The 16,618-nt window shown below is 34.2% G+C and overlaps 1 long non-coding RNA gene across 1 annotated transcript in view; it reads right to left on the bottom strand.

Annotated features, from left to right (window-relative positions):
- Positions 1-4,935: 4,935 nt before the first annotated feature.
- The window catches only part of LOC129145592 (uncharacterized), a 182,959-nt gene continuing 171,276 nt past the window's right edge, over positions 4,936-16,618 (bottom strand). Inside the window, exon 5 of the long non-coding RNA XR_008551370.1 lies at positions 4,936-5,010. This is a non-coding gene — a long non-coding RNA (uncharacterized LOC129145592). The remainder of the gene's footprint in view (positions 5,011-16,618) is intronic.

Below are 16,618 nucleotides of genomic sequence, written 5' to 3'. Positions count from 1 at the left end.
ATATAAATTGTCTCCAAGAGGGTAATAATTAAAATATAAAGAGGGGAGAAATGGTTGTTCAGGGGAAGGGGACCAGCCATAACCAAGATTCTCTATTAAACACATTAGCACATATCAATCTAACTGACTACCTGTCCTCTCAAAAGAGGAGAGAAAGTGATTCCAAGGTCAACCAATGCATTAATAAGAGAATGAATTTAATCTTGAAAACCAAATCCAGAGCCACAAACCATGGGTTTGAATACTAGCCCTATCATTAACTGTGTGACTATATGCACATTAATTAGTCTCTCTTTGCCTCATAGTACCCATCTATACAATGTGGTAATAGACCTATCTGGTAGGTTTATAGGAGAATGTAATGAGTTGATAAGCTGAAAATGCTCCTAATAGAGTTTGACACACAGTAAGTGTTCTGTGCTGGTCATTATTATTACAATTAGCACAGGTTATGATTACCCATTAACACACAACATGCATGACATCCGGTAAAGATAGTGATACACAAAAATCAGACCACAGCTAATGGGGTAGCAAATAAAGAGACTGTAAAGACCACATTAAACCAGAGGGAAAAACAATTGTTGATGTTTTCCTGTATTACTTTTTTTCCAATGTTGTGGGAATATTTCTTTTAGGTTGACAGAGCTTTAGAGACAGCACAGATCTAGACATTAATGAGAAAAACTATTGAAACTATTAAATGATTATGAATACCAACAATTTTAATAGCATTTTGTCATAGAATTGTGGGAGTGGCTGTTATTACTTGTTCTTCAAATTCCAAAGTTCAAGAACTAAGATTTTTCTGCTCAATGTTATTTGACCTGTATAAGTGATATAGTAAGAAACACAAAATAAAACTTCCAAAAATTGCTGAAATATAATGAAACTTTGTGGGAGTTTCTGAAAGGTACATCAAAGAGGGAGTTAAATTCTTTGGTACTGGACAAACATCCCAAAGACCTTTTCCACCTTTCCCCTGACACTCTCCCAATCTACTTCTCATAATTCCCTTATTTCTTTTCTCATCCCCAAAGTTAGTTTTTCCTCTTCCATGTTCTTTATAATCTAAACCAACATAACATTTATCACAATTTTCCATTTTATCTTCTAATATTCTCCTCAAATGATGGAAGACAAAAGCTGTGAAAATATAGGTCAGTATGTAACAAATTGTGGAGTGATTGAGTTTAGAAGTACATATGCCTTTCAGCAAAGACTACTTTGGCCTGGATGCTTGGAACTACAATAAAACTCAATACCTGTCCCAGGGAGGAATAGAATGCACAAGTGGATTAGACATGAACTCAGAAAATTATTTCATATTGCAAAAAGTTCATATTTCAAGAACTAGGACTTCCTAGGAGTTAGTCTTCTATCTCATGTTAGATTCAAGCACTTTTTTTCACATCTGGTTTCAGCGCTCTGCCCTGTTTTCCAGCTCTCTCATTTCTTCCTCTCAGATATGTTACTGAGTCCTCACCAATTATTTGGACAAGATCAAAAATTCTAAATTCCTCTTTCATTTTCAACAGTAATGTGTTACATTTCCTTTTGGGTGTGTTAACTATGAAGGGATCATCCAAAAGCTATCTCCTACTCATTGGACGTTTTTCTTTTTAGATATAATAGCAATAGATTACTTATTCTTATAGTCTTTAGACATATCTGAAAACCATGCTTTTATATAAGATTCTGCAAAAGAACATACTAAATACCAAAATTGTTACAAAATTAAGTACAAAAATTATCTTGGTTTTGATTTTTTTCATTATAAGGTATTGTAAGTCCTTCCCCTGGAACTATATATATATATATATATATATATATATATATATATATATATAGAGAGAGAGAGAGAGAGAGAGAGAGAGAGAGAGAGAGAGTATCGTTCAGTGACTTTACACAAAATTTGAGGAAGGAGGAAGGGAGAAGTGTGAAGAGAGAAATTTAAGAAATCACACAATGACCAATACACAGAGAAACACTTTTGGGAAAACTTAAGATCTCTTACTTCATGCACAAAACATTAGGTCCTATACAGGAAAGGAATTATACCCTAATTACTAGCCTTTGGGCTCTTCCTAACAGAAGAATAGATTGTCCTACGTACCTCACTTTTGGTGCTTTGATTGAATTTAGTTGAATTAACCTGAATGCTTAGTGCATTCTGAATATTTGTTTTCATTTAATTTTCAGTCAAGAGGCTGGACATTGATTTCCTCTTGCATTTTATTTAAAGTGAATTCATGATCATGGATGAGAAAACCACAGCCACAATCTTTGCCCTGAGCACAAACCTAAGTAAAATCAAAGCATTTCTGAGAGTGTAGGTTGTTCAGTTAAATTTGCTTTAAAAAAAAAAAAATCATCAAGCAATTGCTCTGCTGAAATGGATCAGACATGGAGGCAGAACTCGGACGAGAAACTCTCACTGCACCACCTTGTGCAGTATAATTTTCACATCAAAGAACTTCAAAATAGGATTTTCGGAAGTATTTTAACTTTTAGCTAACTGAGTCAAATCCTTTCTGAAACGAAGCAGGTTATAAATCAACTACATAAATAAATATACCTCCTGGTAGTTTCCAGGTATCACATAGCAAGGTCCATTCTATCCCCACTGCATCCTCTGCCGTTAGGCTCAGTGCTTTCTTCACATCACAGCTCTACCCTTTCACAAAACTATGGATATATGTGACTCTCTAAACAAAAGAACTTCCTTAGAGAAGGACGAGCATGTGCTATGTATTGAAGTTCTAAAAAAGAGGTGCAGGAGCTCAGTAGCACTGAAAGCTCAATGTGAGGAGGGGGGCAAGTATTAAAGGGAAATGAGACCAGAAGAGAAAATTCCGATGAATTTAAGAAGAGTTTCCACGCCACTTTGAGGACTGTTTCCAGTGCACGATGCCATTTTAGAGGCTGGTTAATTCACACTCGGTTTACAGCTTGGCAATGTCACTAGTTACCTGTGACATTTTGTAAGAATCCCTTAATTATGTTAACATCAATTTAAGCTCTTTATGTCCATGATTTATATGTGCATACATATATGTATATATCATTTATACTTTTCCTTTTGAAAAAAATATCATATATAAAACATATATGTGTATAATATATTGTTACATTTGCCTACACACACACACACATACACCCACACATTCTGAAGGAAAATAATGAGTAAATTCTATACAACAGATTCAATTCCTAATAGTTATATAGAATAGAAGTTTCTCTATGATTTCTATATTTTCCAGTTGGATTTTTCACAAATTTATTAGTCCCAATAAATTACTCAATTTGTGCAATCTCTTAGGTCTTATGCTTTTTCTTAAACTATTCTAACCCCATAATATCTATTGGAATCATGGTTATTCGGATTCCAGTTCAAACTCTCCCTCCTCCAAACATTTTTCCATGTATTCTTACAATGAATTTAAATTGTCTTTCCATAAAGTCCTAGAGCAGATGACATTGTTAAAATATTCTGTCTTAAGCCAGAGCTCTGTGTGAGTCAGTGTGCTTTACTCGTGTCAACAACTATAGAAAGGGATAGTTCTACACTCGTATTTCCACACACTTCCCCTAGTGTCTCTAAAATATTTTGTACATAGAAGTTGTTCAATAATATTTTGTGAAATTATATTGAATGTATAATTTAGGTCACTGGATAGAGGAGGGTATAATGTTACTTACCAATGGTTAAATATAGGAAGGGTTTAACCTAAGCTAGATTTTATTTCATAATTAGAAAAGCATAAATAAATAGTGGCTATGAGGCAAGAAAGAAATTCTCAACAGAATTCAAGAGGGAAGATGGGTACATAATATTTCTGGAGATTTCTTCTGATTTTATGAACTAATAAATACTATATTACTTTATCAGAGTCCATCTTCTTCATACAATATGAATTAGGACAAGGTGGCATACACATAGAGTACCACATGAGAAGTCTGAAGGTCATGAATGTAGGAGCAGGTCTTCCCCTCTACTAAAGTTTGACTTGGGCAGGTAACTTAATCCCTTGAACATCACGACTTTTTCCATAAAAAGGAAAATAGAATAATATCTGTGCTTACCATTTGATAGGGCCTTTGAAAAATCAAAAGAGATGAGATATTTAAAAAAGAATCACAGGTTTTATTCCAACCATTATTTTAGCTTCTTGAATATATGTAGTATAAATCATATTCCATAACTATGTGCATATATTGTTTTCTGAGGGTAAAAGTCCATTCTCTTTTTTCAATTCCAATTCTCCTTGTAAAATGTAGCACAGTGCTCATATTCTCTAGGATAATGTCACAGATGTCGACCCTTGCTCTGTGCTCTACCATATCCCTTCTTTTGTTGGATCATAACCCTTGATTTAATTTTCAATCTCCTTCATCATGATGCAAAATCCTTAATTACAATGAATTAAGCCTAGAAAACCATTGAATCTTCAACACTTTGGTTTTCTTAAAATGTTTAGTGACTGAATAAACTTTGACTAACATCTCAGACTTGACTCAAACTCCTAGGAGTTGGGTACAGTGACCTCCTAAAATAAAGGAAGTTTAGACATAGTCTTGTTTACCGAATGTCATGCTTCCGTTGGTAACTTAACTTTTCTCAAATGTCTCCCTAATCATGCTTCAATGTGATAATATCCCATTTTTCTTCATCAAAACTGCTTTAGTTGTTTTACACACAATAGCCTCCCACAGTGAGGAGGTGACTAAATATTAATGGTTGCTTAAGTTTCCTCTGCATCATTTTTTTTCAAAAATGCAGAAATATCAAATGAGATATGCCAGAAGGATAAAATACATTATTAAGTGCCATTATTGTCATTGTTATTATTCTCCCATTGAACAAGGAGATGAAAAGCTGAATTGCACACCATATGGTAATTGCTTGGAAGATAACCACAACTTACGGTCACACCTTCAGCATCCAACGACATTGTTTGCTGCATTTCAGGTGCCAGTGTGGCAGAGGGCCAGTCCAGGAAAGATGAACTGGCAGAAAGAGAATGACAGACATTAGGCATAAGTACTTTTCATGTCAAGCCTTTGGCATGTTCATTGTCGAAAAAATCTGTTCTCATAAATGCTTTCCAAAATATGCAAGTTATGATATGAAGGCATATGATAACTTCTGCCATCCACAGTTATGTTAATATGAACTATCCTGGGAAATGCCAAATCATAGCCAAGATAATGGGTGATTCCAGATGTCTGTCCAATGCCACTCCTACTACCTAAGGGAAATTCAGGAATTAAAAAAGGAAAGTTTAGATAGAAATTTTCATTGTGCAATAATATTCTCCATCAGCAGTCGATTTGAAAGAGATAAACAGCACTATCAAATGAATAGTGTTATTCAATTTGTTCAATGTTAATTCAAATATTTTGTTACTTTATCAAATATTTACCAAGAAAATTATTGGGTAAATATTATTTTCCATTTTTTTTTCCAGATAAAACATCCCAAGGAAACAGAGAAATGAATTGGCCAAAGAGACTTAACTGGATTTTAGTAGGACGAGAGCCCAAATCTGCTGCCTATTATCAAGTCAACTGATCATTAGCAACTTTGGCTATGCTAACAAGCTATTACTTATTAATTTTTTATTTGAGAGCCAGTTTGGTTACTCCTAAATTGTTAAATTTTAAATCTAACAAGTAGTATGCTTTTCATAAAATATAGTTATGGGTTCAAGCCACATCTTCTTGATTGCTAGAAAAAAATAAATAAGACTGAGTCTCAGAATTTTCAAAGAGGAAAAGATTTAGTCTAGAAATGTTCCAAGGCCTGTATCACATGCCTGTATCACAACTATTTCTCCAACAGATATCTTTGACATAGTGCACACACCGGCCTTTTAGGAATCAGCAAATCAAACTCTTCTCTGTATAGTGAACTAGCCTTTCAAGATGTAACAGAGAGCCTTAAATGTAAAAATACTCTTGGAATTTATTCAGAACAGTAGAAATCACAATCCAAAAGCACAGCTGAATATTCATGGAGCGTTTTCATTTATCCAAACTTATCCTTGGAAAACACAATTTTGGAACGATCACCATAATATCTTGGGCAGCAAAATTACTTTATATATAAATGTTTGCTTCTATCATAACCATTGTTGTGTTATATGTACACACAAATACACATGTGAATATGCACATGAGATTAAAAACATATTTAGAGGTCTCATCGCATTTTATGAATCTTACATTATATCTTGAGTACGAAAATTTTACTAAAGGAGAAAGAAAAAATAAAATATCCATGTTGTGGGGGCATTTATTATTTAATATAACTGTTGATTTATATGTAATATTATTATTATTTCCTCTATGAACTCAGAGCAAGACTGGGTACTGTGGTTGTTGGGGCAAGGGGGTGTTACTTAAGGATTGCATACTTCAGTAAGGAGAATCAAAGCAGATTTACACGAAATACAACACAAGAGTACACATCTGAGAGGGCACTACCAGTGTTTTAATAAGTAACAGAGAAAAGTAGGTTTATTAGTGAATATGCATGTATGCTAATGTATAAGCACATATGCAAATAGCTCCTGACAAATCATTGAGGCCAGCTACAAATTGCCCTCCAGCTGCCTGGTCTTTGGGTTGCAGGAATCATTCCATAGCTACTTACCAGGATGTAGTGAATTCCAAGGCAATAATGTTCCACACTCTCTTAGAGCAGCCTTGCTCTGCTTGTTTGGGCTACTGTAGACCAAATTGTGTAGCTCCACAAATTCATGTTGAAGCATTAACCCACATTGTAACTGTTTATGGAGGTAAGTTCCATAAGGAGATAACTAAACTAAAATTAATTCATGAGAGTGGGACCCCGAGTCATTAAGCTTGGTAGCCTTATAAGAAGAGATGCCACGTGAGCCGATCACCATTTACAAATGAGGGAGAGAATTCTCATCAAGCCCTGAACCAGCCAGCACCTTGACTTAGACTTACCAGCTTCTGAACTTTGAAAAAGTAAATCTCTTGCTCTTTAAACCACCAGCCTCCACTATTGCTGCAGCAGTCCTAACAGACTAAGATAGGTTTTGTGAACAGGGCATGGTCAACTCATAGTCTATAATAACACTTGCTTCCTCTACATCAGTCAGATGGACTGGTTGTGAGAAACCTTTGGTTTTACTCAGATGTCAGGCAGATTCATATCATAGGCCAGTGAGTTTTCTGAATCCCCCATAAATTGCATAGCTCATCCCTCTGCTTTTTGAAGTTCTTTTGTAAATGGCACCTTCTTAGTGGGGACCTCACTGACCAACTTAAATTACAGCCCTGTTCAACACTCCCTATTCATTTTCCCTGCTTTCTCCTGTACATTTTTATCCTGTATATTTTACTTGATAATTTTGTTTATTTTCTCTCTTTCCTCACTGGAATGAAAGTATTAAGATAACAGAGTATTAATTGCTTTGTTAATTGAAACGCCCTCAGTACCTGGCACACTGTAAATGGTCAATAAATATGAATCACATTGAATATAATGTTATCATAGAGCTTACAAAATTCAGAAGGGGTAAGAGGAGCTTATTAAAAGCTGAAAACAAATGGCAAATGTGCAGATGGGTATTACAGTTTATGGCTCATTCCCTGATTCAACAATAAATTCTTGAGTACATACTATATATCTGGTACTGGAATTAGTGACCTTTAGAAGCTCAAGTCACAGAGGGCAGAGAGGAAAAGAGGATGAGAAAAAGAGTACGAGAGAAAGAAAACTAATGGAATAAGAATAAATGCAAAATAGATAATACTATTCTCACTTCTCATTCACTAATTATAAAAAAAATCAGTCAAAAGACCACCCTTTGCTATTATTGGTATCTTTATACAATTGTATTAAAAAAATAGACATTGTTTGTGGAGAGAGTGGCAAAAAAATGAAAGGAAAAAAGGGAAAAGATGAAAAAAATATTTAGATCACCTAACAAATTCAGATTTACTTCTTGATAATATAGAAAACCATAGCTAAAACTACAGGGAAATGTTTTGGGGGCGTGGGAAGAGGAAACCCTCAGTTATATAGATTAAGGAGCAGTCATAATTACCAGTCAAAATTAATTTAAAAAGACCACAGAAACCAAGAGCAAAATGAAAATCAGGTATAACAAATCCACGAGAGTAGGCTCCACCAAATGTACACAAGGAAAGAGTTTCCAGAATTGGAAGTAAGGTCATGAAGGAGAAGTGGATACTCCCAGAATTTAATTTTATTCACTTTGGAGGAGATAAATTAGGATTAACATAAACAGATCTAACATATATACTCTCCTTCTCCTTGATATATCTTTGTTGTTATTCTTTCAATCCTTGTCTTTCTGGGAATAGAAAACTTTATGGAGATATAGTAGGAAGAAAAGCTGCTTAATGGGGCACACTATAGCAAACATTATTGATCAATTTTGTTTTACTTGTAAGAATGATTGAATGTTCAAGTAATTGAGATGTCATTTTGTAGCTTGAACATTTTATTTTCTAGAATGTGTGTTTTCTCTGAGAGAATTTATTTGAAAGAAAATAAAGAACCAGAGATGATGTATTGAACAGGAAAAACATACCATTTGACAAGAAGATTTGTCTGGGTCACCCTCTTGATTTCATGGAACAATTTTATATCATCAGTAGTGAAATTTTGCCAACTCAAGGCTAAAGCAAAGATTCTCTTCCAGGGTCTCCCATTCCTGCTTCTTCCTAAATTTTTTATTCTAGTCCTTCAAACAAGTTCTTTCTGCTTCCTTGGGTGCTTTACTTCTCAAAACTTTCTGTAATAAAAAGGTCTAACAAACTCCTTTGCATTAAGGTACAAATGAATAGCTTTACCTAAAATGTGAATCCTCTCTGACTACACATTATTCACCTGTAAATATACAAAACAACCACCCCAAACTGCTATGAATTTTAAGAGTGAAGAAATAAAGAAAGTGAAGGATGATGCTCTGGCAGAAAGCAGAGTTGAGCAGGGCGAGGAGACTCACTCTTCTGCTGCAGATGTGTGGGGTTAGCAGAGACTTACAGATGGCTGCTGTTGCCGGAATAAAATTATGCAAGAATATTTCAACCATTTAATATAAGTAGACTGTCTCTTTCTTCAACATTGTAAAATTCCAACTGCTTTATATTTGTATATAATATGGAGGCAGTTGTTTGAAAAAAATTAAAAAAATAACAATATTGAACACATGTCTGACTTCAGATTGAAGACGAATAAGCAATTACTATGAGTGTGGTTGAAAGGGATCTCATTGAAAATTTCACCCTCATGTCTCTTTACCAAATTGTCTCAATTATATATCATTCCCTTCATGTTACATGACTTTTTCTAGTTAAATTGGAAACTTCTCTGAAAAGTGAAACAGTAAACCCAATCAACAATTAATACAGTGATCAAGGTTCTGGTTCAGTTCCTTTTTAACATAACCAGCTAATACCAGCTTCCTCAAAAGGAAATTCACAGATGAGAATATCTGAGAGGTTTAAGACAATTGACATTCTGGGCTTAGTTTTATAATCATGGGGACATGAAGATATGGGGACTAAGGAAAGAAGTAACACCAAGACAAAGGATTCTAACAAAGAGCAAATGGAAAAGAATGCTGACCCCACGATAGGATCAAGTGGAAACCATACAAAATGAAAAATGATATGAACTAGTTACTATGAAAATCCTAAACTTAATGTCAGGAAATCTGGGGCCAGATACATATACATTTAATTAGACCTTATAAAATACATTTTTTTTTAATCTGGAAGAGTAGATTTGCCCAAATTTCTCAAAATACTAGTGCTATTAAACTCCATATATGGAAAGAGAAAATGAAAATCTTAATGACTTTTCAAAGTATTACAATTATATTCTATATTATTATTTTTAGCACTTTACAACAGTTTTTAGAAAGTCCCAAGAACAGGATGGTCTTTCTTAATAGGAAGAAATGTGATACACTGTTTCTAAGGCCAAATTCTTGAAGCATGAATGACTAGTGGTCTATGTTAGCAAAATTTGCTGGGCTTGCAAATAGCATTCCTGCCTTTTCCCTCCCCTTTACATTTCCATTTATAAATGTATATAATTTGCTTGGTAGAATGGACCAAAGAGTGTTTTGGCAAAATTCCTAACTCTTCAGAAATGCATCCAGTTCCCTAAGAGTTTAGCTGAGGTCAGGTAAAGTACCAAATTGGTTTAGTTTAGTGATCAAAATAAATAAATAAATTTAGTAAGTACATCATTCAGCTTGATGTCCAATTTGTTATACATCATGGTCATATGAACACAAAAGCAATAATTTAAAGACTCCAATAAATACCACTGGTCAAAATGGATAAAAGAGTCAGCAGAAAAAGAGATTTCCTATATCAGCAATATTTCATTTCCTCTATACTGAAAACAGCTCAGCTCTATTGGGATAAAGTAAAAAATGGCCTTGAAAAAATGTATTCCAACTTCAAGAATAGTTAAATATTTAAAATGTAACCATAGGGTAAATAGAAAATAAATTGTTTTACTACAATAAATAAAGTAACTTAAAATTAAAAGGATTAGTTGCTATTGACAATGTAAGATGGTAATTGAGGGAAGAAACTTTTTCCCCCCAGTGGCAGTCATATAAGAATTTTAGTATACAATTGAAAATACTTGAAATTTGTCAGTCAAATTTTTGAAATTAATAGTAAAATTCATACTAACTTCATCAAAAACCTTATTAACTTTTAAAGTAGAATTTGCTAAGCTATACTTTGTATTTAACTGCACAGTGTATAAATATAAATATTCATTACTGCATCTTCATATTCTTAGTATTTAAGTAGGGACTGGTTTTCCTCTATTGTTAAATTGCTTTGAACTGTGACTATGTTTTGAATTCTGACTAACTCTTCCTTCAAGCTGCAGTTAATATGTTTACCTCTAGCAAAGTTATTCAACTTCCCATTTCCCTACTGAATTTGTTACTCTTATATCTCATAGACTAGAAAATTAGATTGAAAATGTGTTACATATGAGTATAATATTAAACATTCTTTGAATATCATCATGATCTGAGGTTAACCTACCATAAATAAAAGGGTATAAACACTTTTTTGATGTTTACTTTGTATGCTTCAGGTTGAGTTTCTGATTTTTAGAGAATGCAATTTATTTACTAAGAAATATTTAGAAAAGTGGGAAAAGTAGATTTTCATTTCTCATAGGAGTAGACTAGGTAATTCAGAATAAAATTCAAACTGATTACAATTAGAAATACTGGGCACAATTTAAATGTACATGATGTGCTTATGTTTGTATAAAGCACCAAAGAACTAATAAAATTGTGATGAATTACAATCGGTACCAGGGGATAATGGAAATAGTGGTAAAACATTGATTTCAGCATTTGTCTCTACTATTCCACAGAGGTGTATAGGTTCTAGTTTTGAAACCAGGTGGTGGAGAAGTACTTTTAGCACTCAGAGAAGTTAGGGATATAAATATTGATATCCATTGTCCTCCAAAGAGATTATCATGATTCCTCTTTTGGCTTGGGATACTACAAAAGAGCAGTGTAAAAGAAGTAAGAGTGAACCCAAAATGATAGATTTTTGTTCAAAGAACTGGAAATTTAACAAAAAAAAATTTAAATCATAAAACTAAAAAAAAAGCAATAACTGAAAATATAATCTCAGGAAAGTGTTTAGAAAATAGATATGAATGAAAAGATAGTCAATGAGAAAATAATAACTAAAATGAGTCATACACAGAAACAATAAATTTAAAATAGTATAATATGGGTAGAAAATGCAGGAAGGAAATTTTAAGAAAAAACTAAAATCAGGAGCAGAAAAGGCTTTCTAAACAGCTTCCCATAAATTGGCATTCAACTTCAAAACAAACAGCAAAAGCCAAAACATAATGAAATGACATTAAAGCATTAACTTCCTACCTAGATTTCAAATCCAGCAAGACACATTCTTGCTAAGTGAAGGAAATTGACACATGGAAGTGGGGAAGATACTGGGAAAAACTGGTCATCAGATTTGCACTAAAAGAAATACTAGCGGGGGCCTCCCGGGTGGCACAGTTGTTGAACGCTGAGCTGCGAATCTGCCCGCAGCCCCTTCAGCGCTGGTTCGATCTCCGGCCACCGGCACAGGTCCCACAGGGTGTGACAAACCTCTTCTGCCGCCCACTGCTCCCCTCAGCAGAGTATTTCATCAGTCTGCCTGTTCTGTTCCCTGCTCTGGCTCTGGTGAATTCTCTCACTCTCCCGTGCTTCTGACTGTACCCAGTGCTTGTATAGATAAATAAATAAATCTTTAAAAGAAAAAAAAAAATACTAGTGGTTTGTAGGCAGAAGAAAATCATTCTGAATGTATGCTAGAAATACAAGAAGAACAAGGAAGCTAGGAAATTGTGCAAAATATTGACCTAATAAAACAACTTTTGAGCTCACAATGGAGATAGATTTAAAATTCATGATCTACAACCATAGAATATATATATACACATGAAATACTGTTAAAATAAAGCATATTGTTCTTAAAGCCAGCCTCAGCCTCATCAAAATTAAAATAATTGGGATCATGCAGAGTTCATTCTGTGACCACAATGCAATTTAGCTAAATATCAATAATAAAAAAAAAACATACTGTAGAATCACTGTGTTTGGATTTAAGAAAAGTACTTATTAATAATTCATAGTTACACTGAAGAAACCAAAATGAAACTTAGAATATAGTTATATTTAATGTATCTTAAATGTATCTAATGAAAAATTTCACAGCCTAAAAATTGTGGTATACATCTAAGCATGTGCTTAGAGGGAAATTTATAGCCATTAGACTAGGGATATAATCAGCAATCTATTATACATTTTTAACTCTTCATTCACATATAATTAGCAAGAATCAGAGCATACATTTCAAAAGTAAAAAACATGATTTCAATACAAATGTAGAATGAATAAATGTCAAATATTTCTTAATGCACTGAGTAATTGATAAAGAACATTTGAAAAACTGGATACTACAAGTAATTAAAAATAAATATTAGAAATAAAATTTCTAGGTTAAACACACATCAATGACCAGCATAATAATAATCTTTAATGTTTTCTTTCATGCAATTTGTCAAACAAATACATAGCTTCAAAAGGTTTGGATTTCAGCTAGTAAACAAAACAAAGTAAAATTAAAGGTACATACTTTGAGAGAATTAAATAATTCTTAGATGAGTGTGTTGAAATTAAGCCCCAGAATAACATTGAAAGCACAAGCTCTTTGCTTTTATGTCTTATAGCCAAGCTTTGGATGACTTTTCTTGACACAGATATTTGCAAAATATAAAGTGCTATGGCAGATGGAACAAAGAAAGCATAATCCTGCCTCAAGGCATTTTAGTTGTAGTTCAGAAACCAAGAAAATAATTAAATACAGAGCAACACAAATTGTTTTAAATATAACATATATTTAATAGTTAAATTATTCAGTTTCAGTGAAAAGAAATGGGAAATCTTACAGACAATCAATGAGAGGGAATTTTCAGTTATTCACAAACTTACATAGATGAGTTAACGAGAAATTAAATCAAAGTGTTCAAATCTAAAATACCTTCCCCTACAAACTTTTCATCTTGCACTTCTACCATAGATCCTCTCTGTTAGGATTGAAATTCTAGAACATTAATAAGAAAGCTATATAATTAATTTTTGATATTCTTAGCACAATTCTTGGTTTAGAGTAGGTGCTTCACATATATTGAAATAATCATTATTATTTACATATGGCCCTCTTTTATTCTTATATCTTCACTTCCACACATGCTAAGTTTGTATTACATAGCTAGTTTCTTTTACTGTGGGAGAGACACTATTCTGAGGGATTTACATGTGTTAGCTTATCTAATCTTCCAAATAACCCTGAGATTGGTACTATTTTTCACTCATCATAGATGAAGTTTAGTTAAGAAATTCAATCAAAGCTATATATACCTTCTAATGGGAAAATCAGGATATTCCCTCAGATATTCTTTTTCCCACACATTTAATTATTTGTCATGGCCTTAAATGCCATCATATGACAAAATGGAATAAAGTAGATATTGAAACCTATTTAATGCTATCCAGTATCCTGACAGAAAGTATAAATAAAACTTAAAGCAGGATGTTGACTTGTGACAGATCAAAGAAAAAGGAACGGGATAACCTTAAACCTATTACCGCCGGTTTCAGTAGGGTTCCAAAAAGTAGCATATAATGCATAAGTTATTACCTCTTCTTCATAATCAAAATATTTTCTAAATTTGAAGAATACTCCAGAGTAATCTAAACAGAGGTAGAATAACTCCAGGGAGAAGAGACAGCCTGTGTAGAATATTGGAGTTAGAAACAGAAAACAGGGAGGATTCCAGAAAAGAAGGCCAGTATGCATGAGCACAATGAGTAAGTAGAATCCAGAAAGAGCAGGTCAACCCAGAAAGTCAGGGGATTAAATCTAGGCTAATGAGCTCAGTATTTACCCTAATGGCAGGGGAAAGACACTAACCTAGAGATAACTTATGTGTGTGTGGTTGGGGGGGTCATATTTTGGGGAAAAACATGTTAGGAAAATAATGGATAACAGATTGCAATAGTCTATTTGAGAAATTATAGCAAATTGGACTAGAGCAGTCGCTGGCATGTCAAGGAAGTTGGGCAGATTTAAACCTACTTCAGATAAACTGATAATCCTGGGTTTAAGAGGTCCAAAGAAGTTTATAAATGGATGTAGAAATTGAAAATTGAGTTGAATCTTGAGAAACAGGTAGGTAAAAAAGTAAATTTTTTCATGGGATGTTAAACATGTCAAGTAAGTAAAACAACTTATGAAAATACATACACTTTGGAATGTCTAAGGCCATGTTCTAGAGCTAAAAAGCAGAAGTGTTATTTTCTTCATTTAACTTGAAAGTGCTTGGCATTAGTCTACAGTTTGTGAACATTAACCTAAAAAGATTCCAACACAAATTTGGTTGTATCAAATAATCATATTTTCACATAATATTATTGTAATTTAGATGTAAATACAACAAGTTTTAATTATCATCTATTATTTATTAGATTTGTGATCTCAGAAAATTACATAAAATCCCTAGTATATGTCCCTAGATATAAACTTTTTTTTAATCTTTAAAAATGAGATAGTGGGGGCCTCCCTGGTGGTGCAGGTGGTTGAGCGCAGTGCTGTGAGGCTGTCCGCAGCCTCTACAGTGCCGGTTCGATCCCAGCCGGCCTCGGAGCAACCCACATGGTGAGCAGACCTCTCCTGTCTCGCCCGCTGCTCCCCTCAGCAGTGTATTTCATCAGTCTGCCTGTTATGTTCCCTGCTTTGTCTCTGGTGAATCCTCTCACCCTCCCACACATCTGGCCTGTACCCCAGTTTCTTGTATAAATAAAAAATAAATCTTAAAAAAAAATGAGGTAGTATCAATGCTATCACATGTAATTGGTGGGCAAATTAAATGGGATAATGCATACTTGATGCAGTGCCTGGCTGGAGAGCATGCTCATGAAAATTAATTATTACTATTACTATGATTATTATTAACACACATACTATTATATATTATCTTAAACCATTTAATTTGAGAATTTATGAAAGGAAGAAATATTAGATTGTTAGAATCAACATTTGCCGGCCTCCCCTGGTGGCACAGCGGTTGAGCGCAGGGCTGCGAAGCTGCCTGCAGCCTCTGCAGCACCTGTTCAATCCCCGGCGACCAGCAAGGGTCCCACATGGAATGCAGACCTCTCCTACGGCGCCTGCTGCTCCCCTCAGCAGTGTATTTCAGTCAGTCTGCCTGTTCTGTTCCCTGCTCTGGCTCTGGTGAATCCTCTCACCATCCCACACTTCTGACTGTACCCAGTACTTGTATAAAAAAGAAACATTTGCAAGAGGTGGAGTTTGAGTTGGACACGAAGTGATGAGCATGATGGGCGCATTAGTACCTAAAGGCATCAAATCTATTGACGGTATTAACATATGATCTGGACCTTCTAACTCTACCCCACGGCCACCTATCATGTGAACAACATTCATACCACTTTCTTTGTTGTCATTCTCTGTCTTTCCCCCAGGTTTTCTTAGTGTACCATATGGACCCAGTAAGTCTCATGATTATTCATTCAATTTCAAAAATACAAAGTATCAATGCCTCTGAAACATGGAGACATAAGAACTAAAATCCTGATTCCCTTGTTTCAAGGAAACTTGCTCAAATTCATTCATGTTAAAAAAGAAACCACTATAACCACAATAAACACAGAATGATAAAGACAAAATTCAGTGCAATCCCATGGAAAAGAAATGTAATGATGTGAAAATGCCAGGGATGTACAGTGAATGGATAACAATTTTGAACATCTGAATCGTATGTTTCATACAGAAAAATAGATTTAAAAGGGAAGAGTGTGTGGTGGTCACTAAAAACATTTCTTCTTTTCAACAGGTGATTGTAGGACTCATCACAGAGTAAATTGAAAGAACCAGAGCTGACACACAACATTACCTCCAATGAACCTTGAACAACACATCGCAGGGAGAGCGTAGACAATGTTAACATAAAACTATAAAA

Source organism: Talpa occidentalis, unplaced genomic scaffold (genome assembly GCF_014898055.3).
Source record: "Talpa occidentalis isolate TD23 unplaced genomic scaffold, MPIMG_talOcc4v2.1 talOcc4.13, whole genome shotgun sequence".
NCBI classification, from domain to species: Eukaryota; Metazoa; Chordata; class Mammalia; order Eulipotyphla; family Talpidae; genus Talpa; species Talpa occidentalis.
The sequence above is the reverse complement of the archived record's forward strand: the minus strand, read 5'-3'. Positions and strand labels throughout refer to the sequence as shown.